Below are 27,171 nucleotides of genomic sequence, written 5' to 3' on the forward strand. Positions count from 1 at the left end.
CTTACTGTCCTAGTAGAGGATAGGAATGATACCACAGCCATTTCATACATCAGTTGGGAGGAGTGATCAGAGCCCTGAAGTGGGGACACCAAGTCAACCCCGCCCCATCCTGTCATGGCTTCTCTGATTATAACCTTCCCCTCTGTGTTACTACCAACAGCATGTCCCCATGAAGTCAAGTTTTCCATTGCATGATGTTAAAACATGCCTGTAATAAAAGTATATCGCTCCAAATTAATGACTGATCTAATTCTTCCATGAAGTGCTCATTAGGTCCTAGCATTCTACTAGAACAGGTTTATAGCATCCTGATTTAGAGTTTACTTAATAAAGGAATGTGTTCATATCGTAATTCAAACTGAAGGTAGTGCTTTACTGTTCAAAAGTGTTTTATTTTTTCCAAAAGCATTTTCTTCACAACCTTGTAGAGTAGGGAATGTAAGTACTACAAAGGAGACTAAGTCTCAGAGAGGTCTGTTACTAACCAAAGGTCACCCAGCTAGTATTTGGTGAAGCCTGGATTAAAACCCAGATCTCTGATTCTAGAATCTAAGATTCTCTTCACTACAACAAACTATCTAGAAGCTTCTTTGCACATGACTATGTGAAATGTTATATAAATTTAGAGAAACCAACCCAGAAACACAGTCCATGAAGGGTGATGAAATAAAGAACCAAGACAAATACTCATAAACACAGTTGTACTGACATTCTGGGAAAAGATGTACCAAAAAACTTACAAGAGCTCTTGTTAACGATGGTACAGATTATGGAAGCTCCTTCCTGGTATAGGAGAGTGAGGAGAACTGTCTTCATTTCCATTTGGTCCTAGAAGCCTTCATGGAGTCTCAGAAGATTATCTGGAATAGGAAAACGGAATGAAAAGAAAGGCAGTGGGGACAGATCAAGGAGGAAGGAAGATGACACAGCCTGAGACTTTGCTGAAGAACTCTGAGGCTACATAGGAGGTTGGTTTCAGGTTTAGAACCAAAGGACAAGTAGTACTGACTCCCTTTCCTTTGTAGATTTGGGATTGGGAGTGTGAAGGGTTAATGACTGGTGACCAAAGAGAGAAGGAGCTTCTTCAGGGCTAGTATTGTCTTTGTTATTTCACATGACAGACACTTAAAAGTGTTTGTTGGATCAAAATTTCTTGTTGCATGTATTAGTTCACATTGCTGATTAGGGGCAAGTGGATGGGAATGGCCAGATGTCTCAACTCTACCTGTTCCCCTCTCAGGATGTCCTGCTGCATCCTTATAAGTCATAAATATATCACATCTAAGAAATTTGTAGAAATGTCCAACCATGATTCAGAAGCACTGATAATAAAGCATGCTATCAAGCTCCTGATGGATAATGAACTCAGACTACAGAATGTGTTATGTGTGTGTGTGTGTGTATGCATATATATATGCATATATATATGTAGGTAAGTATATATTTACCATGGCTAAGGTGGGAATTTGTTTTTCTTGACTATGCATATTTATTTCAAGGAGTTAATTTTTTCCCCCTTTCGACAGGGGGATGTGGAAGGGAATGAAAATAGTTGAAAAATTAAATTTTAAAAAGGAAAAGGTACATAACTGGAATCAGCAGCCTATGGTAGATGATTTTACCTTGTCACTCACTGGCAGGGTTGACGAAATAGGGAAATTTGTTTTCAGTGCTCTCCCACCTCCACCGTTGGGGCCCTTTTTTTCTCTCCTGGGAGAACCTCCACCACCTCCCTCCTATATTTTCCGGAGAGCCATGGTGTGAAGGAATGAGGAGCCACCACAGGGCTGATAGGAATAGGGCAGCATGACAGAAGTAGTAATTAGCATTTAGGATCAATTATCTAAATGTGGCACACACAAGATGAAATGGGAAGAAGAGAAACATTGCATGGAATGAGATCACCAGCATAGACATGGGGATTGACTGTAACTGTTCAAGTCCCAGAAATAGGTGAGTGTGGAGACAGGCAATACAGTAAGTGGAAAGGGTTATAGTCTGATTGAGATGATTTTAATTAGATCCCTATCTTGCTCTATTCAGTATTAATTACTTCAGTATGTTTTCTAGGAGTAATGATTAAGTGAGTCAAGGGATGGCCCCTTGGAAGACCCTCAGGGTGCTCTTCCAAAGAGAAACAGTTACTGTTGACATTCTCTCTAAGCCATCAGGGCCCAAAATACAGCCATTAAATGGAACTTGGGCAGGCACCTATTGTGGTCTAATATGTGAGCTTCAGAGTGAACTGGGTGTAAGGTTTTGTGAAAGAAGGAAGGAAGGAAGGAAAGAAAGAAAGAAAGGAAGAAAGAAAGAAATCAGTAAAGCCAGTAAACTCCAAGTTACATGGGCAGCTTGTGACTATCAAAATGTACCTTCCTTTGGGGAAGAAAAGGAGAGGGAGAGGACAAGCTGCGTTACCCAGCTGTCTCGCTCGGTCCCCATTCAGGCAGCTCGGTCTACTCAACAGGTTGTGTTTGTCCTTTTTTGAAGAGGACCATGGCATCAGGGAAGTGATGCCATGACTTTGGCCTATTCACTGAATGGGCACTACCTCACTCTAAATGAGTACCTGAAAAGGCCTTAGTCTAAAAGGGCCAGGGTCCCCCATTGCATCCTGGGTCATCTCCAGTCATCCTGAAGAATATTTGGTCACTGGATCTGGATGGCTCTGGATAAGAAAGTGAGGCTGGTGACCTTGCACAGCCCTCTTTCACTCAAATCCAAGTCAACTGCAAGTCATGTCATCACTTCCCTGATGCCAAAGTCTTCTTCAAAAACAAAGAACAACGATTGTTAGCATTACTAGTGATATACTCATCTTGTAATATACAATTAGTCATTTTAGTCAACTAACATGAGTATAGGAATTACATACATTAATACATATTTTATATATCTCAGACATAGGAACAATTATAGAAGATTAGATATATTCTATTTTATATCAGGTCCAATACTTTAGTTACAAAATTCACTTGCCTAACAACAAGAATGCTGCTGGCTAGACCTAGAGTGGGTAAGATGTTTTGACAAGATATGGAAAGTCCCCTGATCTATTTTTGTGCCTCCTGACCATCATCTCTTGCCCACCACAAGGAGGGAACCGTCTTAGGACCACTTAGCGAAGGTGACCATTGCCTTGCTCATCCTGTGACCACCCATGCTGATGCATCATTTCTGGACCTCCTAGAGGGTCAAAATCAAGGTCTATCATCCAGTGAAACTGTATTTTACTTTGCCTCTTCTGAATGTCTGGGAATCAGGCTCTATAAAAGTAAGGCACTGGGAAAAGGGGGCATCACAGATTGTAACAAAGATCTGAGGTCCTATTCACTGAAGGGGCCTGGTCCCTTTAATAAATGGTTAATGGTCTGAAGCCCTGCCTTAGTGGTTTTTCTCGTAGATTGGATACTTTTGGACCCCGAAATCTGATAAATGAATAAGTGGAAGGTTCATCTCACTTGAAGAGAAGGAAAGAGCACATATGACTTGCTTAAATTTAAACCACACAGGGAGTCTGCTCGATGTCAGGGATACAGCCAGTAACTCAAAGTCCAAATCAGAATATCAGGACTGAAGCCATTTTTGCCACTGGAGCAGCACAAATTACACTCAGGGAATAGCAACACTAAACATGCCCTTAAATGAACTTTTCAAGGAGGCCGTAGGAGAGCAGGATTGTGTTTCTGGCAGTAATGACAACCTAATATAAGTGAAAGCTTTCTACCACTTCTCAACACATTCCCAGGTGGAATGAGACCTGAAACCTCAGGGGGTTCCTTCCTTCTTGAACAGGTTTATGTGAATGCACAATCATGTGCAGTCAGTGTCACTGAGGAAGGGCATCTGCCCATCTGGGTTGGCAATACTGCTACAAGCAGCTGCTACCAGTACCTTATCAAAGAGAGATACAGGTGTCCAGGAGCATGCAAGTGTTAGTACCCAGGGAAGAGAGGGAGGGGAGAGTTTAGTGGTTGGGGTGTGTGTACGGATCATGTGATCTAACAATGACACCATCCCTCAAGCACCAGTGGCCTCCACACACTGTTGCTGACAGCACACAACCATGTGACTGTTGGAGGTGGGGAGAAGTGCAAAATGGAGAGCTAGACCTCACCTGGGAAATGGGGTGTTTCTACTGCTTAGAAGACTATAGGTGCTTTCACAGTCTTCTAAATTCAGGGGCACAAGGTGTCCAGCTGCATGCCCTTGTTAGAGCTCTGATCAAGAGGCTGGTTCTGAAGCTTCGCCCATTCCATACGCAGGAAAACACTGCCCTTCACTGAGTCCCAAATGATTCAATAGCCAACAAGCTAAATAACCTAGAGCAAGTTTTCTTCATAAGTTCAGTTCTCCAACTGCAGAATGAAAAAAAAAAAAGATGCATCTATATGTATGTGTAACCTTTGCAATTCTTATCATTCCAAACTGCAAGATGGGTAGTCGTTTTCACTCTAGCAAACAGAATATGCCTTGATAATCTGATATTTGAAATTAATGAATCCTTGCATTTGTTTCTGTTATAACTAAGGTAAATGCAAAAATCAAATTAAGGTGGGTTGGGTTTTTTTTCTCCCTAAGCAAGAGCGACTGCTTTGTGAACATACATAGCATTATTTCAGCACAGATGTCAGTAACTCAAACCCTGTAAATCTGCCCAAGCTGCTCTGTTCTTGAATCATTAAGAGCAGCTGAGTGGGTGGAGAGAGAACATGAAATTGCTGTGTGCGCTTATGTTTTGTTTATGGAGTAATCATTTCTAGACGTGTTTTCTCTTTTTGTGACGAATTTTTTCTGTGTTTGCCTTTTACCACCATTTTTTAAAAAGGCACACATTACCTCAGAAATCTTCTGAACACGTTTAAAAGCTAAATAACCCCAAACCAAATTATCTGTTTAGTCAAAATAAGTTATTTAGCTTCGTGACTAAAGTAGGAAGCAACTGTATTTAAGGATTGTGTATTGTTGACTGGCGAAAAACCTAAAAATTTCCAGAATCCATAAACAACTTTCTCTCTGCCTTCAGCACCTATTAAGTTCTGGGCAAGACGTGAAAAGAGTTTTTCCAATGTGAATTCTCAGTGGCTCTGACATCACATTAAAATGATTCTAATACAGGGATTCTTTCCTATTCAAGGATCTGTGCATTTTTTTCCAACATTTTGATAACTATATTTCAATATAATTGGTTTCTTTTGTGATCCTATATATTTTAGGCATTTAAAAAAATTTCTGAGAAAGGTTTCTTCAGACTGCCATAAGGATCTGTGACACCAAAAAGGTTAAGAACCCCTGATCTGGGGGAGAAGCCACTTCACCTCTCTAGCACCCAAGGGTTCTTTGGTTTCCAGGCAGTGCCAGACCCCTAACTAACCTGCCAACCTTTCCCACTGGCCACCAGCGGTCAATCTTGCTGCTGATTTTCAGTAACAAGAAGGACTTTTCCTTTAGGAATCTGCCTGTCCACTGGGTGGGTCAGCCCTGAGAATCCTCTTTCTCATTGCATTTAGCCAAGATGCTGTTCCCTGGCATGTGCCCTCAGCAACATTTGCTGTGGTACATCCCAGTGATGCCTTGCATTTCCTGGCACCCAGCTCAGTGCTGGAAGCAGAGAATGGAATGGTGGGATCAGGTGTTTAAAAGGACAGAGTGATTGCATCAAATCTTCTCTCAGATTTTAAAAATCACTCTGCTTGTTGTTTATTTTAATTGCTCTTTAGAACCAATCTAATAACACATGCAATGGTAATTCCCATACTGTTTACTCTCATTCCAGAAAAATTATTTCTGAAACAGTGGAGAATTATTCCTTTTCAGAAGATTAATGAGATTGGATTTATGTAAGCCTTTCATTCAGAAGACAGTTTTATAGCCTTTCCAACAATACAGACAAGTGCTAATGCTTCCCCCTTTCTGATTACCTTCCATCTACTCTGTGCATATCTTGTATGTACTTATTTATTTACATGTTATCTCTCCCATCAGACTGTCCACTTCTTCAGGACTGAAACTGTGATTTCTTCTTTTTGTATTTCCCGGGGCTTAGCATAGTGTCTGGAAAATACTAAGTGCCTAATAAATGTTTGTTGACTGACCAACCGATGTAACTCATAACCCTCAAGGAAGGAAGCAGGGTAGGATTAGGATAGACCAGTCAGGGAGCTAATACTATCAACAGAAGGCTTAGGGACCCCTAAGGCCTGCTAGTCTGAAAATGATTACAGGACTAACCATCCTCCTGTGCTGTGTGAATCTTGTGAAAAATGAATGCTAGCGGTATGTTCTGATCCTAATAACAGCAACATAAGTCACACTACCAGCTAAATTTCCTTCTGGGCCTGGGACTTCCTATAGAGGAAAGCCGGCCTGCTTAGCCAAATAAGCCAAGAGGCTGATGGGGTTACAGACATGTGACTGCTAGCTTTTCAAGGAAGCAGCAATTCTGTTTATAAGGAATAACAATTGATTTCAGGTGCCTTGTAAAAGTGTCATTTATTCTACAAGCTGGGGGGGGGGGGAGTGAGCAGCACCATGGGAGCCTAAGCTAAATGAGGCAGAAGGAATGACTTTGTACATAGTGTATCTTCAGATCAACAAGAACGACTAAAGACCTATTGGACCTATTTTTATGTTGAATGCAAATATTGTTGTAATTGAATGACTTTCCATTAATTTCCACATATGCAGGTAGTTGTAATTTAGCTAGACAATGGTGGTAAGCCAGCATTCCTTTTAACATGCTGTCACTGGGAAGAATAAATCTCTTGTTGGGTGTCAGTTAGAAGCTGTGAATCCTCAGTAACTGCTCTCCTGGACATTAGACCTGGTTCAGGTAACACCAATATTGTCGTGTTAGGATGAAGGGGGCTTCAGAAAAAGGAGTCTGATTCAGTCAGAGGGTCTGCTCCTTGGTACTCACCAGAGCCTTCAAAGTAGATGTTACCATACTAGGGAAAAGCTGGAGCCATGGGCCCAAATGGCAATGTGGCTGGCTAAAAACTTGTGCACCATCCTTTGAAACTAAGAGGCTTTGTGGGTCTTCTTTGTATACCAGGGATAAGGACTCCTTTGTTCTGTTAAGGTCTACATAAACTTAAAAGGTATATTGAATTAGCTTTTTAAAAATATTAAATAATCTATTTGCTTTTAAAATTAAGAACAGGGTACTTAAAATGTTCAAATCCTACAAATAATCATATTCTTTCAAACTGCTGAAAGGGATACATCAATGATTAATACATAGTCTCCCCCTGAAGATCATTACAGTCTAGTAGGAAGAAACAAGATAAATACATGATAAAATGTAGTATGTTAGTGAGGAAGACACAGACCCCAAAAAGCGCTATGAGAATCCACAAAAGGAAGAGAATACTTGTGGTTGTCAGATCAGGGAAGCATATAGGAAAGAGGTGACATTTGATCTAGGCCTTAAAGGTAGATTAGACTGGATGACATGAATGTGTCTTGGGGTGGGGGAGAGAAAGCTCACAATTGGGGGTGGGTGGGAAGGGGGACCCTCAGGAGCAAAATTGCAAAATAGAAGAACACTGAGGAGGTTTGGAAAACTCAAGGGTTGTGATTTAGGAAATAGCACGTCAGTGGGGAATGTTTATAAGTCATCAAAAGTCATTTAGCACCTACTATGTGGCAGGAGTATTATGAGAAAAGCCTGGAAAGGTAATTTGGAGATAATTAAGGAAGTCAGAGGGGCAGGAGAAAGAAGGTCCTGATTGGGCTTGGCAGGGAGGGAGGAAGGGAGAAAGAAAAGAAAAGAAAAGCAAAAGAGATCCAATTGTCTTCTTGAGAGGCCAAAAACTTTCTAATTTCTTTACTAACACTGCTCTTGGTTGTGGGGTCACGTTTCGATCTCAATCCCAAACCTCTCTATTTATAAAAAAGCATCTCTAGAATTTACTAAGTATTTTAATTCCTAACTACATGTAGGATCTATAAAAAACTCCTGGTATCCTCTTTTTCTCATTTTTTCTCATTTTTATTATTTCTCATTTTTATTAGAATTCTATTTCTTATTACTGTTGTATGCCTGATTCATATTGTATACCTACTCCTTTGGGGAGACCCTAGACATAAGCCACAAATTAAAGAAGGCAACAAACATTTATAAATATATAAACAAACACTTTATAAATATTATCTTTTATAAATAAAATAATTGATCCTTACAACAACCTTGGCAAGCAGGTGCTAGTATCTCCATTTTGCAATTGAGGAAACTGAGGCAAACAGAGGGTAAGTGAATTGTCTAGTCACACAGCTAGTAAGTGTCTGAGATGGGATTTGAACTTGTCTTCCTTATTCTAGGTCCAGCCCTTTCCTCTGAGGCACCTGGGTGCAGATGTCTAACCAGCCAAAGAGAGAGAGAAGGGAACCTAACCCCATACATTACATGTCACATTACCCCAGGATTAAGCCTGGCCCAGAACAGGTGGGCACTACAGTGAGAATGATGGGGGTCAATGTCCCATCTCCTTAGGCTAAGGACTGGTTCTAAATTTGAGATAAGCTTCTTATGGTTGTTCATCCTTGAAGAGCCCCAGAGACGGCACTGAATGTGACTTGGATCTGAATGAGGCAAAGTCATCAGCTCTGATCTCTCCTCCAGAGTCGTCTGCTGTCCAGTAGCAAGGCAAAGGTCAAGATGACCAGCTAGGATCCAGATTTACAGTCAGTCATCTTAGCATTTCTAAAGTAAGGTCTTTCCCAGGTCTATTTGTCTGAAGCCACACCCATTCAATGACTAAGGGCTAGCTAAGAACTCTGACAAAAGGGTGGCCCAATTGACCATCCCAAAGATATCAACCTGACCCTCAGAGTTTGGGACCAGAACAGAAAACAATTGCTATTTATACTCATTCTAAGCTATCAAAACCTAAATAATGAGCCACAGAGGCATCTACTGGGTCTATCATTGGCTATTCAGTGAAAGCCAGAATGATTTGGATAATTTTAATTTGGGATTAAGTATTAAGGCTATGACAGAGATCTGTACCCTAGCCCTGGCCCAGGAGAAATCCCAGAGAGAAAGGTAATCTCTGCTCCAGAGGAAATGCCAGCCCCCCCCCCCCCCGCCCCAAACTAGGTGGTATGATGAATAGAGTACTGGATTTGGCCCTGGAGGCCTAGGTTCAAATCCTTCCTCAGACACTAATTTGGCTGTGTGACCCTGGGCAGGTCACTTAACCAATGTCTCAGTTTCCTCATCTGTAAAATGGAGATAAAAATTGTAACTACCTCCCAGAGTTGTTGTGAGGATCAAATGAGATAATATATGTAGAGTACTTTGCAAAACTTAAAGTTCTATAAATTCTAGCTATTATTATTAAAAAGTACAGTGACTGGGGCAGCTAGGTGGTGCAGTGAATAGAGCACTGACCCTGGAATCAGGAGGACCTGAGTTCAAATCCGGCCTCAGACACTTAACACAAAAACTAGCCATGTGACCTTGGGCAAGTCACTTAACCCCAATTGCCCTCCAAAAAGCAAAAAGAAAAAGAAAAAAATACAGTGGCTGCCTAGGACACCTGGGTTATCCTTTGAAGTATGCTGCAGAAGCACCTTCTTCCCTACAGAGGAGAGAGCTGGCCAGAAGAGATGAGGGAGGAATCTCAGCAGAGGGGTCCTAGCAGCAGCCAAGTTGAATGCAGGTACATTAAGTGGTGCCATGTTGGCTGCTAGTGGTACTAGTCTTCTGGAGGGGGGAGGAAACAAAGGGTATTCTAAGATCTTTGGTATAAAAATGAACCAGGAAGGGAAAGACTAAGGACTTGGGCCAAACAACATGCTTTTCAGAAGTTGTTAACCAGAAACCCAAGAGTAAAAACCCTCAGACATCAGGATCCACTCTTTGCCTTTGGAAAGTATCAGAGTCCTATCACAACAAACTTGCCACAATATAGTGGGTACTAATGGAGTCAGGTGGTGTGTTCAAACTCATTTCAAGGAAAACAGGCCCTAGCAATGGCATGAGCTGGAGACAAATGAGTGTTGTGTTGAGAGCAGACCTGAACAAGCAATTCATTTGTGGCCACCTAAATGACACAGCCTTATTAATGAAATAGGGCAAACATTGTTTGGGGACATTTGCTGTGAAATGGACCAGGCATATAGGAAATCAACCTTGCACAAGCAAAAAACACAAACATAAGTGGAAAACCAGCTGCTAAAAAGTTTAAATCAAAGAAATATAGTTCCAAAAGTGTGACAGCCTTAAAGCCTATGTAATTAATCATTTCATATCTAAGGAACTGGGAATTTTTTCCCTCCTAATTAATTAGCCAGTAAGCTCATCTTTCAAGTACATTTTTCATGTCAAGCAGGCAGTATTCTAAGAAGGGAAGTGGGGGGCTGGTTTGCCAAAGAGGAAGAAAGCAAAGAAAATAGCTCCCAGATTGGCAAAATCATGCTGGGAAATGGGGCAATTTCTTGCCCAAGCGTCACTGAAAATGAACCAGAAAGAACAAAGCCATCTGTAACTGGCAAAAAAAAATGCCCCTGAAATAGAGTTCAAAGTCAAGGAGCCCAGAGAGCCCAGCTGCCTAATCCTCACTTGATGCTCAGAATCAAATACCAAAAAGCAAAAGGCACATATAGCCAATTCCTATCCAACACAAAAGACCAAGGAGCAATCTCAAGCTGGGTGTTCTACAGAAGTAACTGACAAGTCATTATTGAAAAATAAAATGAAAAAAATTTTATAATATTTTATGCATTGAAATTAATAAAGCTAAGTATATATAGTGGCAAAATGAGTTTAATTGTGTGATGTTTAATAAGGTTCCAAATAAATGACAATTTTTAAAAGAATAAATGCACAAATTAAGTTGTGTCATTATTTAGCACCCTGTGCAGACTTCAGAAAGAAAGATTTTTCTTTCAGTTGAAAAATCTGGATTTCGTTATGGAGGTGAAATAAAATATTCTTGGCAGCAAGAAGTCAGAAGTGTTAGCATGTGCCAAGCATGGAGCACAGTTAATGTTGGAAGCACCTGGTTTTCTAGACCAAGGTGACTGAAAGCAAGAGAGCCAAGCAGCCTCCATTTCAGGGAATGGCTTACCCTATACTTAACATTAACAGAGACGACTCCTGGTTCATAATTGGAGGCCTTGAGGGGCTGAGGAGGAGGGGAGAAGAGGCCAATAAGAAAAAAGGACTGCTTTTATGACTGAGATATTTCTAACTGCAGTAATTGTGATTAAAGGGCTGGATGGCTGATGGGCCAGAAGATCAGGAAAACAAAGGATGGCCCAAAGTTGGATATTTTTCACATTATTATGCTTGTTAGAGGAGAAAGTACAATGTACTATTCCGTGGACGTCTTAGACCCTATCCTCCAAACTGTAACTCTGATAATTGAGCCCAAGGAAACTTGTAGAAAAGAAAACCTTTAAATGATTTATCTAAGAAGTTTGGAGAGGGGATTTGTGTCCACCATACTACATTCTGAGCACCCTCCTAGGAGAATGGAAGGTCAGATCGCAGCCATGTGGCATTAGCATAATCCCTCTTTCACTAGGCACTCTTCCCTAATATTTCTCTCATCCTTTCCTTTCCATTCCCACTGCCTCCAATCTAGTCAAGATCTTCATCTTTTTAGACAAGGTGGTCTTAATCATTTTTGTGTTATGGATACATTTGGCAGTCTGGTGAAGCTTATGGACTCCTTGGGTCATCCTGCCTCCTGGAAGCTATATGTACAAGTGGATAGAACACTGATCTGCGAATCAGGAAGATTCATCTTCCTGAGTTCAAATCTGGCATTAGACACTTACTAGTTGTGTGACCCTGGACAAGTCACTTAGCCCTGTTTGCCTCAGTTCCTCATCCATAAAATGAGCTGGAGAAGGAAATGGCAAACTACTCCAGTACTTTTGCCAAGAAAACCCTTAGTGGGGTTGGAGGCAGCCAAATAACAACAACAAACAACATGAACTCCATCTTAGAATAATGGTTTTAAGCACATAAAATTCATTAAAGTTACAAAGGAAAGCAATTATATTGAAATCAAGATAAAACTTTTTTCTAATCCAAGTTCATGGACTGTCTTAGAGCTACCCATGAATCCTGTGTTAAGAACTCTTGCTCTAGGCCAATATTTTTCTTGTCCTGGCTCACTGATTTGTTTCCCTTATAATCCAATTATTCATACTCCAGGTAGAATAATTTTTCTGAAATGCTATTGTCCCAGTATTATTCCGCTGCTCAAAAATCCATAAAATCCCACCCCCACTCCCTGTATCCACTGCCCAGCCCATCATATCTAAAATCAGTCTAGCTTTCCAGGCCCTTCATTATCTAGTTCTACCCTATCAACTCAAAATTAAAGAAAGGAAGAAAGAAAGAGAAGGAAGGAAGGAAGGAAGGAAGGAAGGAAGGAAGGAAGGAAGGAAGGAAGGAAGGAAGGAAGGAAGGAAGGAAGGAAGGAAAGAGAGAGAGAGAAAGAGAGAAAGAAAGAGAGAGAAAGAAAGAAAGAAAGAAAGAAAGAAAGAAAGAAAGAAAGAAAGAAAGAAAGAAAGAAAGGAAGGAAGGAAGGAAGGAAGGAAGGAAGGAAGGAAGGAAGGAAGGAAGGAAGGAAGGAAGGAGGGAGGGAAGGAACTTAAAACTGATATTGTAGGGGTGGCCAGGTAGCACAGAGAGTAAGAGCACCGGCTCCAGTGTCGGAATGACCTGGAGATCGAATCCTGGGCTCAGACACTTAGCACCCACCCAGAAACACCTGGCCATGTAACCTTGAGCAAGTTACTTAACCCCGATTGCTTAAAAAAAAAAGCAAACTGATATTGTAAGGGCAGCAAGGTGGCACACTGGATAGAGTGCTGGTCCTTGAGTCAGGAAGACTCATCTTCCTTAGTTCAAATCTGGCTTCAGACACTTCCTAGCTGTGTGACCCTGGACAAGTCACTTAACCCTGTTTACCTCAGTATCCTCATCTGTAAAATGAGCTGGAGAAGGAAATGGCAAATCATTCCAGTATCTTTGCCAAGAAAACCCTAAATGGGGTCATGGAGAGTCACATCTGAAAATGACAAAACAACAACTATAAGGGAGGAAAGATTTGGTTTTCCCCTATCCCCTACCCCCAACAAGCTTAGTTAATGTACTTGCAGGATACAATCACGGACAATAAGGTGGTCTCTTTGCAAAATTTGAATATCTTTCTCTAATGGAATCAAAGGAAGTCTGGCTATTGGGCAAAAAATAGTGGGCCACAGGTCTGGGAGTTTTAAATAATTAAGCCTCTGAGACAATCCAACTGTAAAGCAATTCAAGAATTTGAACAGCTGTAGAGTATGATTGCTGCACCTATAACAAAAGACAGAAATAAGGGGAAGGGAGTTTCTCCTCTCCCCCATTCCCCCATCAGACATGGCAACTAAAATGGAAGCTACTTATCCAAAAGGATAGACCCCATTCAGTAGCTGGGGAGTCATTTCAAGAGAGTTTGAGACACATAGAAAGAGCGGAGATGAACATTCTCCAGAAAGATGCAGATACAGCAAGGAAATCACTTGAAGCAAGACAGCTTCAAGGAATATGAGCTCTGTTAGCAAAGAAGAAAACTCTCTATGGACTGAGGGAGAGGTAGCTCTGACTACTGAGAATTGAACTTAAGAGAGGAGCAAAGTCAGAGACTCCAGCTGAGTGACTCACCCTACAGATAAAGTTTACCCAAGGGGGTGCTTTGCGAGGAGGACAGATAGGACCTTGAGGCACTGCATATTCACAGGTGAGAGATGCCTTGACCATATGTGTTCGCTACACGTGTGTCTCACCATTGTACTTAAAATTTGTGCCCTCCCTTTCCACAGATTCTGTTTTTTTGTGGGACAGTTCACTTAGGTTTCTGTTTTGTAGCTACTTAGTATTCTATTTTAGTGAACGTCTTAACAAAGAACCCATTGTTTTTAGTGTCTGTTTGGGAGAAGCACACTGGTAGGGGCTTATAAACTGTAGCAGAAAGAATAGATACTCTCAGGGTACCCCCAAGAACCTAAGGTGGTAGCCACCCTATAGGGAATATAGTCAGCTTGAGTAAATCCAAGTTGGGGGAGTAACCCAGAGAGGTTAATACAATAACTTTTGTTTTTATTTACTTTGATTTCTAATGTATCTCCAAGTAAGCCATATACTGTAACAAAGAATTTAAAAAGGGGGGAAGGGACAGGGAAGTAGTTCATCAACCAGTCAACCAATGCATCAATTGCCTGACAGTATATGCAATATCTCACACTCATAGTCCTCCAGCTACACAAACAGAGGAGGGAAAGATGTGCATTTAAGTCTTTTGCATGTATACCCCCTACAAATGATGCTAGCTTTTAAATTTAAATATAAACATTTTCCTCACATAAAAAAACAAAAAAAATATGAAGAATTCATTCAGAAAAGTATGTAAAGACTTATATGAACTAATGCCAAAGGTCCCACAAAACAGTATATACAATGATTGCAATAATGTAAGTGGAAAGAACAGAAAAGAAGGGAAGTCATCTCCTCATAAAATTTAGACTTTTTCTTATATTAAAAATATCCCTTCTATGCCTATATTTTATGTGTTTTTAGCATAAATGAATTTTACATTTTATCAAAGTTTTTTCCTGCTTCTATTGATGTGACCATGTGGTTTGGGGTGGTTTTAATATACAATTAAGTATGTTCATTGTTTTCCTAATGTTCAGTCAATAAACCAGTAAGTATGTATTAACAATAATAATAGCTAGCATTTTTTGTAGTGGCTAAGAATTGGAAATTGAGGGGATACCCCTCAATGGGGAATGACTGAACAAATTATAGTATTTGATTGTAATAGAATATTGTTGTGCTATAAGAAATGATGAGCAGGATCATTTCAGAAAAACCTGGAAGATTTAGATGAATTGATGCAAAATGAAGTGAGCAGAACCAGAAGAACATTATATACAGTAACAGCAATACAATATAATGAACAACTGTGAATGATTTAGCTATTTTCAGCAATACAATGAATGACCCAAGACAATCCCAAAGGGCTCATGATGAAAAATGTTTTCATCTCCAGAAAAAGAACTGATGGCACCTGACTAAGATGGAAGCTTACTATTTTTTACTTTCTTTTTCTTTCTTTCTTTCTTTTGGTTCAAATTTTCTTCCATGAATGACTAATATAGGAATATGTTTTACCTGATTACACATGTATCACCAATATCAGAGTGCTTACTGTCTCAAGGAAGGGACAGAGAAGGAAGGATATAATTTGGAAATTAAAATTTTTTTAAAGTGAAATGTTAGAAATTGTTTATACAGATAATTGGGGAAAAAATAAAATAGTATTAAAAATAATAGCTAGCATTTACATAATGCTTTAAAGTTTGCAAAGTGTTTTATAAATATTATCTCATTTGAGCCTCACAACAACTCTAGGAGGTAAATGTTATTATTACCTCCATTTTATTGATAAGGAAATGGAGGCAAATAGTGGTTAGGTGACTTGCCCAAGGTCACTCAGCTAGTAAATGTCAGAAGCTGAAGTGCTCTATCTACTGCACAACCTTGCTGTATTATACTAGGTACTGGAGACACAAATATAATGACTGAAACAATTTCTACTTACATTCTTGAGGGAAATAATAAGTACATATATAGTCATATACAGAATAGATATAAAGAGAATAACTACAATATAAAGTATAAGGTGATTGGAGAAGGTGGTGCTTGGACTATATCTCAAAGAAGGAGAGGGAATCAGTGAAGTGGAAGGGAGAAGGAAGGTCATTCCAGCCATGGGGGGAAGCCAGAAAAGGAGGTTCTGAGGCAGGAGATGGTATAATGTATGCAAAGAACAGAAAGGCCAGGTTAGTAGGGTCAAAGAGGATGGGAGGGGGCATGTTGTACAATGAGGTTGGAAAGATACATTGGGCTGAGGTTACAAAGGGCTTTGAAAGCTAAACATTCATATTTTATTCCAGAAGCAACTGGAAGCCTCTGGAGTTGTCTAAGTAGAGGAAGCAATCACATGGTCACACCTGCACTTATGAAAAATTATTTTAGTAGCTTTTAGAGGATGGGCTGGAGTGATAAGAGACTTGGGGCAGGGAAATAATTAGGAAGAAGTTGCAATACTCTAGGGGAGAGGTAATGAAAGCCTGAGGAAGTCAGGGAGTAGCTATGTGACTAGAGAGGAGCCTGTGCAAAAGATGTTGTAAAGGTAGAAATGGCAAAATTTGACAGCTGTGAGCTGAGGGAGATGGAGAAATGGAGGCCAACTCCAAGGTTATGAGCCTGGAAGACTGGGAAAAGACAAAAACAGGGAATTTGGGGAGAGGGGAGAGTTTTGGGGGGGGAGAAACAATGAGTTCTGTTTTAGATATACTGTTTGAGATGTGTCCAGGACATCCAATTTGAAATGTCCAATGAGCAACTGGTGATGCTGGACTGAAGCTTAAGACCAAGACTGAATATGTAGATCCAGGAGTTGTTGCTATAGAGATGATAATTATTATTATTTTTTGGAGACAATTGGGGTTAAGTGACTTGTCCAGGGCCACACAGCTAGTAAGTGTCTGAGACTACATTTGAACCCAGGTCCTCCTGACTCCAGGGCCAGTGCTCTATCCACTGCTCCACCTAGCTGCCCCATAGAGATGATAATTAAAATCATAGAAGCTGATGCAGGAGGTAGAGGGAGGGAGGGGGAGAGAGAGAGAGAGAGAGAGAGAGAGAGAGAGAGAGAGAGAGAGAAATGAAAAGAAGCTAATTGAGAAACATTTACAATTTGGGAATATGGCTGATGAACCTGCAGAAGACACTTGAGAAGGGGCAGTTGAATAGGCCAAGCAGAAGAGAGTAGTGTCATGAAATCAAGAGAGAAGAAAGTGTGCAGTACAGGGTTATTGTCAACAATGTCAGCTGCTGCAGAGAATTCAAGAAGGATGAGGCCTAAAAAAGACCATCAGATTTGTCAGTTAAGAGATTACTGATAACTTTGAAGACAGTGGTTTCAGTTGAATAATCAGGTAGATCTGAAGCAGACTGAGAAGGGTTGAGAAACAAGGGGAAAGGCAGTGAAGACATCGAGTATAGACAGTTTTTTTTCTAGATGGATGGCTATAAAAGGGAGAAGAGATAGAGGCTGTTAGTTTGAGGGCAAGATAAAGTCTAAGGAAGGTTTTAAATGATAGTTCCGACTTGGGCATGATTGAAGGCAATAGGGATAATTTACTTTTTATATGATCTTAGGTTGATTGACTGCTTGTATTGTTATCATAATGATCTAAGTTCTAATTTCTTCTCTGGCACTTATTAGCTCTGTGGATTTAGGGAAGTCATTTAGCTTCTGCTTATCAGGTAAAGAGAGCTGGGATCTCTAAAATTACCGGGTTTGGGGCTCAAATGGACCCAGAGCTTAGGACTACCAGAATAACTGCTTGATTATATGATATTTTAATAGATGATGATAGATGATATTTTAAAAAACTAACCAGGGAGGGGGGAGGCATGGCTAGGTGGTGCAGTGAATACAGCATCGGCACTGGAGTCAGGAGGACCTGAGTTCAAATTTGGCCTTAGACACTTAACACAAAAAACTAGCCATGTGATCTTGGGCAAGTCGCTTAACACCAATCCCCCTACCTTCCCCCTCCAAAAAAAGCAAAAACAACAACAAAAGTAACCAGGGAGTCAATAACAGTTAAGGCATTTATACAATGTTGTACATATATGTAATGGCCAGCAAAGAACTACTTAGCACCTTGTTTCAGCTATTTAATTATTTAGTACCTTGTTTCAGTTCAAGTTTCTTTTAACCCTTGCCCATGAATATATCAAGTTTTTGTTAAGAAACTGAACTTGTGAACCCCCACAACTTGTGAACCCCTGTTGGTGATGCAACAGAAAGGGGCAGAACAGGGAGGAACTAATGACCATATATAAAGAGAAGCCCAAGCTGGGAGAGAGCAGAACTGAGAAGAGAGCACTTATGGTGGCAGAATTGAGAAGGGGAACTTTGTGGTGGCCAGGTACTCTGTTTGTCTCTTCTATTTGTGTTGATTTTTGTTTATGATACTTTGTACAGGAGCCCTGGGACCTTTCTAGAAGCCCTGAAAAAGGATTTTCTTGTTGTCTGTTTACAAAAGTCCTGGAGGGGAATTCAGAGGTCCTGGGACTGTACTGACAATTTGTGTTGAGTTCTCAGACCTTGTATATGGGTCTGTGTTGATTTCACAGGCAGATAGTGAATTGATGATGGTGCCAGCCATATGTATGAATTATTGTGGCTCTGTTAAGCTTTGTCTTCCCAGAAACAGAAACTGTGAAGGACTTGAGGTGGACTAGACACCTTGAGCTTCAATATGAATGGGAACTGGACAAGGAATTAGACAAGGAACTGAACGAGGAGCTGAGAGCTTCCTACCTATGAATCCAGGTGACAACTGGGTAGATTCAGGTAGGATCTGGGACCATGGAAGAAGAACCATGGAATTTGGAAGCCAGCCTCAAGTGAAGATGAAAAGACCTCTCCTTGGGTACTTGATGCTGACTGAGAAGATCATGATTTACTGTGGCCTAGGGGTGGAAAACTTTGACCTTTGTACTTTGTGTCCCTTAAGGAGGCTTGCTTCTTAAGGATGATTTGAGTTAAGGATGATTGGAAACTAATCTCCAATCAAGAAGAAAGAACACTTTTTGACTGAGAGATTAAGACAATATGACTTAGGGGTGGAGAAATTTGACATTTGTACGTTGTGTCCCTTAAGGAGGCTTAGTCCTTAAGGATGACTGAGTTAAGGACTTCCTGAATGATTGTACTTTGTGTCTCTTAAGGAGGATTGCTCCTTAAGGATGATTGAGTTAAGGACTTACTGAATGATATATTTTGTTTAAAACTATATGACCACTTTGGTGAAAACTATGTGGCTACTTTAATGATAAGTTGTTCTGTCATAACATAACATTGTGAATGTTGTACTTTGGTTTCTGACAATGTTTTGTCTCAGTTTATTACTGAATAAATAGAGTTCACTATACTGTATAATCAGAACCTTGAAGCTGTTCACAGCAGCAGTCCTCTGGAAAGCTGCTCGTGCTTGGCTTTACAACTTACTATCTTATTTCATCTTCACAAAATCAAAACATTATTATTTCCTTTTTATAAATGAAGAAATAGGCTCAAAAAAGCTGTGACCTACCAACGAGGATCACACTACTAATAAATAGCAAAGCCCAGATTCAAACCTAGATCTTTTGACTGTGTGTCAGTCTATGTTTTATCCATAAATGAAAAAACTTTTTGGTAGCCATACCTAAACATAATAGGCACTTAATAAATGCTTGTTGACTGACTTATAAAGCAAAGTTCATTTTTGTCATTTTGGGGGGGCAGGGGAAGAGGCAACAGGGTTAGTGATTTGTCCAAGGTCACACAGCTAGTAAGTGTCTGAGGTTGAATTTGAACTTGGGCCACTTAACTGTCCCCTTAAAGGGGATTTCTAATGGGAATAAGGAAGGGGTAAGGAGAGTACTGAGAAGTAACAATGATGGAAGAAAGAAAGAGGCATCAATAATAACATTCAGAGTTGGGTCCATAATGATTACAGAAATGTGAATTTAGAACTGAAAGGATCATTGAGTTCAAACGCCTCATTTTATAGATGAGGAAGTGGAGTTAAGTGACTTGTCCAGCCGTGGAATCCAATTTCCTCATTTTATAGATGAAGAAACTGAGGCTCAGAAAGGTTTGGCGATTTGTCCAGGGTCATACAGCCAGTAAATTTAGAAGGAAGATTCAAGTCTATGTCTTTTTGAGTCTACCTCCAGTGCTCATTCTCTCAAAGCCCACAGCACCTGGCATTCCTAGGTGGTCTCCCAACCACATGCTAACCAGGGACTACTCTGCCTTACCTCTATTTCAGACTAGATCAGATGAGTTCAGGATGGTATGGCCCAGACTAGAAGGAGGGGAGAACCAAAGGAATGGTGGGAAGATGGAGGAAAGAGATATAATCAGAAGCTAGGACACAAAAAGAGAGGACTAGAATGAAATGTAAAGAAGTAGGAAAAATGAGAGGATCTGCAGAAGTTCCTAAAATCTAGATCCATTCCTTCCCAACATGGTTGGGTGATCTGGGCTGCAGACAAAGAATTTCAAGTGAATTTAAAGCTTATAGGATGGGTAGGGCTAGATACATGAGCCATCCCTTCAATGGCCCACCCTATAGCTAGGCTTCATGAGAACTGCTGGTTTATCATTGAGGCTGTCAACTCAATTTTGGATGTGTAAGTAATAAATTAGAACTGTTTCCACATCTGGATCTGGCTCCAGTTACTGGCATTGTTTTTGCCATTCTCTCTTTAATTTATACTAGAGACACAGAGCTGAGGGTATAGTAACTATTGGGGCCATCAGAATCCATCATTAATAAGCAACTTTCTGAACTTCTAAAGGAAGGAAATCAAGGTAATTATAGATTTGTCTATTCAAGTTCATATGATGTTGATGAACTAGCTTTTTTAAGTCTTGGTTTTCTTTGCTAGTCCTTTAATTGCTTATTTTCAGACAGCTGCACTTCTTTCTATGTGCCTGTATTTACCAGTGTTCATTCAGAACATGACCAGGAACCCAGCAAATATAACTCACTGTGTGTCTCCCACCCCTTCTTGGAATAAAGAAGGCAATTTAAATGCATGACAGAGACATCCCCCACCCCTTCAGGGTGAGAAGCACAGGTCTATGCCCAGCATTTGGCACCTCCTATCTCCCAGGTGTTATATGCAGAGTATTATATACCTTACCATGGTGATACTCTTTTGGTGGAACCTTGTTCCTTCACACTTGGGTTGTTATCCAATTAACCCAGGGGCCTGAGTTTCCTAGATAAGAAAAGATAAAATGAAAAAATGCTAGCAAAAACACAGTAATTTTCTAGAAAAGAAAAATGTTTTGGTTGTTTAAGATTAAACAATATGTGTCCTAAAGTAGGTGATCATTGCTTACAGACCATAGCCATAAAGTTATTTTTCTTTAAAAGCAAAAATTTCTTTTAAAATGTGGGTTATTATTGTTATTGTTGTTGTTGTTAGGAATTACACTAAAAAAGCAACAACAATGCTTACGGGATCAAACAAATAAAAGCCTGTATGATCCACTTAAGCTCTTAGGTTGCTACAAAAATCCCTAAAACCATTAGTTGCAGAAAAGTTGCCAATTTACTTGACAGAGGAAGTATCTCTCTAGAAGCTCTCTATACCATTAAAATCACAGGCCAAAAAAAAAAGTTAAATCCCACCAGGAGTTTAAACCAAATCTTTAAAATAAAGAGTTATCAGTACTGAGATGAATTAAAGTATTGGAGCTATTCTGAAATAGAGCTGGTAATAAATAGGTGGGCAAGGTGAAACTGAAGAAGGCTGGGAAGGATTAGGCAATCACCACCCAAGAAGAAAAAATGGAATCAACATCTGGCTGCCAGCTGGTTAAGTGTTAGTGACCAAAAGAGTTTAGAAAACCTGTTACCTCTTTTGGTCTACAAACCTCAAGGAATATAATACCTCTATTAACAAACATTTAAGAACCTCAAAAATCTCTAGACCCTCAGAAGTAGGGTCTGAATCTTGGTGAGTTTTGATTCACTTTCAGAATTTATTTCCAGATCCTTGCCATAGATATTGGTCCCCATCACACCCTGAGCCAAACTGTATACCTTACCAACATGGCAGCAGCAAAGCAAGAAAGTAGCAGCTCAGATTTGGGGCACTCCAACAAGCTTGAACCAGCACAATTTATTTTACAAATAATTTGCATAATCTGAATTTGATTCCTCCTGTTGTGAATACCAAGTGCATTCAATTTAACTAGAAATAGATTAACCTTAAGAGAAAGGTTCATATCCTCTGACCCAGAACTGGGCATGTATTCTAAAGAAGTCAAAAGACAAAATAAAGAACAGTTCCATGTGTACTAAAATATTCATAGCAATACTTTTTGTGGTAGCAGAAACTAGAAACAAAATGAGTGCCCATTTATTGGAGAGTGCCTGAACAATTTGGGATATACGAATTTAATGGAGAAGTTCTTAATATTTTGAGGGGTCATGGACCCCTCTGTTAGTCTGGCAAAGACTATAAAATCCCTTCTCAAAATGATGTTTTTAAATGCATAAAATAAAATGCATAGGAATATAAAGAAAACCAATTCTCCTAAAATAATTTATTAAAATATATTTTAAAAGAGTTCACAGACTCCAAGTTAAGAACCCCTAAATTGGAATATTATTGTGCTATAAGGCACACAGCAGCTAGGTGACTCAGTGCATAGAGTGCTGGGCCTGGAGTCAGGAAGACCTAAGTTCAAATTTGACCTCAGACATTTACTAGCTATGGGACCCTGGGAAAGTTGTTTAACCACCATTTGCTTTAATCTACTGAGAAGGAAATAGTAAACCACTCCAATAACTTTGTCAAGAAAATCCCATGGATAGTATGATGAAGAGTCAGTCACAGCTGAATAAATGAACAACAAAAATGTAAGTCATACATACATCACAATAAAATGAAGAATTCAGAGAAGCATAGGAAGATTTTATGAATTGATGCTCAGTGAAGTAAGCAGAACCAGGGCAGCAATACACACAATGACCCTAATAAAGTTACTCAAAACCCCAAAAGGCCCCTTAACTCACAATAATCACACTGCCCAATACTGAACAAGGAGGTCAAATGACTCCAGATGTCTATTTTGGCAAAGACATACAGACAACTTATTTTTCTTTGTTGCAATAGAGGATCAATGGTGGGGAAAGGGAATATAGGAAGAGCGTGGAAAAATAAAACTCACAAAACCATTAAAAAAAAACTGTTTAAAAAGAAAAAGGAGATTACTTCTGCTAATCCTTATTAACCGTGGCATTATAGCAGCCACAATGGGCAGTCTTCCCATGTCATTTGGTAGGATAGCAGTAGTTGATAGAAGGCTCCAGCAAGATCACCACTTCCCTTGTGGCAAAGATATGGTTGGCTTTGCCCCAACTCTTCTTTTCACTAAGTGCTTTACTTCCTACACACCCAAGCTGAGAACAGCAAGACACCATTGGCCTGTGACAACTTTCTCAGCTTCTGACATTATCTCCTAATTCCAGCTCAAAATCCTATGATAATAATTATCTTCTCAGCAGCCCTAACTTGGCACCAATGCCCTCCTTTATGGAACATAATTGTAATATTGAATCTAATTGGGAAAGGGGGAAATTTGGTAATGTTTTGAGTTTCTTGGGACTTTTACAAATTTACTAAAGGATCTAAATAAACATACACAATATTTTTGAAACTTGAAGGGGAAAACCCCCTCACTTCAAATGCTAAGTGAGGGGGCTTTCCCCCTAAGTTTCAAAATTCAGAAAGCAATAGTGTATGTTTTCAAATCAGACAAACATGTTTATGTAACAGAGAAACTCTTCATCCTAGGCACAGCTTCCAAAGAATAGAGTCGTTTATTTAATGGCCTGAAACTGAGCCCAAAGTGCGTCAGACTTGTATTTATTTTATGACATGCTCCCTGGGCGACATGACACAGCCTTCAGAAAAGAATTCTTGAGACCAACTGATTTCTTCCAGCAGCCTTGAGGCACTCAGTGGCAATCCACAACATGCTTTCATAACCAGGAACAAGGCCAGTTTGACCTGGGAACCAAGTAATTGTAAAGATCCTTTTAAACAGGTCAGTAATAGTCTTTGTGCACTTCTCAAAGTTGAAAATAGAAAGAACTTGTACCCCGGAAAACCCTGAGGTTGTATTTCTCTTTCCATCCCCCAAGCCCTTTTTTGACATTGATATTTCATTTCCCCAAAGAGCAAGAAAGCAAAAGGAAGCCTATTCTTCTGACTGACCTAAAGGAGATGCCTTACCTTTTGCAGCTACATTTTCTCATCAACATGAGTCAAGTTGGTTAGAGTAGGATGCTGATGAGCCCCACCCCACCTGAACTTCCCTCAGTTCCATGAACCTCTAACCCTGGGTAGTTATATATGTGAGGCCAGATGAAGGACCACATTGGCAAAGTTCTGTAATCTCATAGATACAGGTATTTCCTCTAACAAGAAAGATCACAATTACTCCACTCCTACTCATCCCATGAGACTCCTGTGCATGTCCTCCATAAATCCACCCATAGGGAGTCCACCTGAGTAAAAGCACAGCTCAGAATGCCTTGCAGTAGGACAGCACACTTTCATAAGATCATGATATCAAGAACTAGAAGTCAAGCGATGCCAAGACAGAAAATATTTATCAAGCACGTTCTAGGTGCCAGGCACTGTGCTAGGCATTGAGGATACAAAAAACTGTCCTGGTTCTCAAGAAGTTCAGTCTAATGGGGGAGACAACATGCAAATAACTATGTATAAACAAGATTCATACAAGATAAATTGGGAGTAGTCTCAGAGGGAAGGCACTAAGATTAAAGAGGATTGAGAAAGGTTAAAGAGAATTTAGATTCTCTTTAATCTCAGCATCGAAACAGTGAATGTCAGAAGTCTAATATTATGCTTGAAAGTCAGGCTTAAAATTTTGACTCAATGGGTACTATAAATTCTCTAAAATCCTAAAGTATTTAAGCAGCAGGGGTTTTGTTTTGTTTTGTTTTGTTTTTAATTTCAGGACCTGAAAGGCAGCATGGTGTTTCTGCCTCTGGGTTGTCAGGGACTGGGAGTCTGGTCCTGACTTGATGATCATTGTTCTGTTGGATCATCTCCTGAAAAGCCACATAACTTGCTAATATTTTCTTCATTTTTGCAAACTTAATTCAAATGGGTAACATCCCAAGCCTCTGGCTCACTAATCATTAAGCCCCAGAGAGCCTCAAGAGAAAAACATCACTTAAATAAAAAGCATAATTACCAGATCTGCTGCTGAGTTTATGGAAGAAAATGTTGGAATTACAGTATACTTGTATTTCAAACAGAAATGCTCACTTTTTTCCAGAAATACAAGAGGCTGGTACTTCTTCAAAGCATTCCTTTTCTGTCTCCTGCCCACCCGCCTCCCCCCAGCTCCACATGGCGTTTGCCTTGCCAATTTCTGGGCTATGGAAGTTAACAAGACTGTTGTTTCTCCAGGAAGCCCACACTCATGGATTGTCAGTTGGGCTGGCAATTCTGGTTCAAGACTCTGATATTTCTTGTAAATAATTCGGGAACTAACACCTCCCCAGTACTATACTCACTTCCCTCCCTCCTCCATAACATCTTTTCAATTTCTTCTTTACTGTTGCTTCTACTCTGGCTTAACTTGCCCCATCTCTTTCTGCTCCTTGCATGCCCTTATGACAGAGCAGGGATATATAAGGGGGCTACTTGTGTAAGTCAACAGCTAGCTCACTTGGTGGAAGAGAATACAATTTAGTGTGAAGTGTACTAGGCCAGGAGTCAAGGTCCTGACCAGGATTCCAGTCCTGACAACTACAACCAGTTAAGAGATAACTACAGCCAGGTCAGTTCACGACGTACAGGGGACCAGATTATCTCCATAAGATCCCTTGTGGTACTAAGAGTCTTATTCTCTTATTGGATTTTGGGAGATACTCCCTAACTCAAATAAGTGAGAAACCATTTCCTGTTCAGTAAGAAACCTCTAGGTATAACTGAAGCAGTGATTCTCCAATTGTGGTCTGGGGACTCCTGTGGTTTGTTGTTCAGGCATTTCAGCTGTGTCTGAGTCTTCGTGACCTCATTTGGGGTTGTCTTGGCAAAGATACTGGAGTGGTTTGCCATTCCCTTCTCTAGCTCATTTTATAGATGAGGAAACTGAGGCAAACTGGGTTAAATTACTTGCCCAGGGTCATTCAGCTAGTCTGAAGCCAGATTTGAACTCGAGAAGATGATTCTTCCTGATTCCAGGCCGGGTATTCTATTTATCCACTGCATCACCTAACTATTTTCTAGTGAACCCTAGGGATCACCAATATCCTTTCAAAGGGTCTGTGGAATCAACACTATTTTCATAATAATATTAACATGTTTCTAATCTAATACAGTAAATATCATTAGGTATAACCCATAAAAATGGGGGATCCTCAATAATGTTTAAGACTGCAAAGGGGACAATTTCTGGGTCATGTGATAATATATAAAGCTCGACATTTTCTCTAATGCTCTTGACCTTTCAAACTTCTACTCAGACACTTAGCTATGTGAACCTGGGCAAATCTCTTAACTCTGTTTGCCTCAGTTTCCTTATCTATAAAATGAACTGGAGAAGGAAATGACAAATCACTCCAATGTATTTGCCAAGAAAATCCCCAATGGGTTCACAAAGAGTCTGACATGACTGAAAACAACTCAACAACAAAATCAAACATTATGCACCAAAGGTAAAGAAACTTCAGCTGTGTCCATGATTCAGGACAACTAGAATCCAAAAAAAAAAAGGTAAAACCAAACCAAACAAACAAGCAAAAAAACCCAACCTCATGAATTACTCTAGCTGAACTCACTTAGCACCCCTCCTCCAAACCTGGCACGGTAGCAAGGCTGCGCTAACTGACCCATATGCACTCAGAACAAAACCCAAGCCCACAATCTGATCTCTCTGCCCTCTTTCCAGGACCTCAGCAATTGGGCCAGGAGAGCTAGCCAGCGTACCTGTACAGTGCTCCAGTCTATGGAAGGTCACTGGGACCACCGAGGCAGCTCTGAGGTGGGCAGAATTCTGAGCTGCAAAAGATCTTTGCAGCAGAGCCAGGAACAGAGGGAAAGGGGCAGAACGCGTGACTGGGCTGGAAATAGAGCTCAACACCACATCCCACCCCCTCCTCCTCCTCTCAAACTACAAAAAACCAACCCCGTAGCACCGGCATGGCAGTTCTTCAAACTGAGGGACAGAAGGAACAGGACAGGACACTGGGACAGGGCTCAGTGTGTGTGCTGGAGGGTGAGGGGCTACGGAGTACTCCACTAAGCCAGAGGGAAAGTACTCAGCACCAGCTAGGGCCCGTCTTCATCCACCCAATAGTCAACTGGAACAGAGACTTAGGCCGTTGGTTGTATGTGAATTGCCCTGCATGGGAGGAGACCGAGATGCTTTGAAATTCAGGCCCCTAAGGAAAACACCTGAGCAAGTCAGAATCAGAAAATGAGTAATAAGGGGAAATAAAAGGGCAAAAAAAGAGACTGAAATTACCAAAGAT

General features: G+C 40.3%; 1 long non-coding RNA gene across 1 annotated transcript; it reads right to left on the minus strand.

Moving 5' to 3' along the window:
* Positions 1-138: 138 nt before the first annotated feature.
* LOC138148767 (uncharacterized) lies at positions 139-27,001 on the minus strand. Its single transcript, XR_011165151.1, has 6 exons — positions 26,627-27,001; positions 20,786-20,863; positions 6,920-7,092; positions 4,118-4,358; positions 2,570-2,768; positions 139-860 (listed from the first exon to the last, which is right to left on the minus strand). It is a non-coding gene; the product is annotated as an uncharacterized lncRNA (long non-coding RNA).
* Positions 27,002-27,171: the final 170 nt, after the last annotated feature.

This window comes from Petaurus breviceps, unplaced genomic scaffold (assembly GCF_028583685.1).
Source record: "Petaurus breviceps papuanus isolate PSGF00001 unplaced genomic scaffold, PetGlider_PUasm1.0 90842, whole genome shotgun sequence".
Lineage (NCBI taxonomy): Eukaryota > Metazoa > Chordata > Mammalia > Diprotodontia > Petauridae > Petaurus > Petaurus breviceps.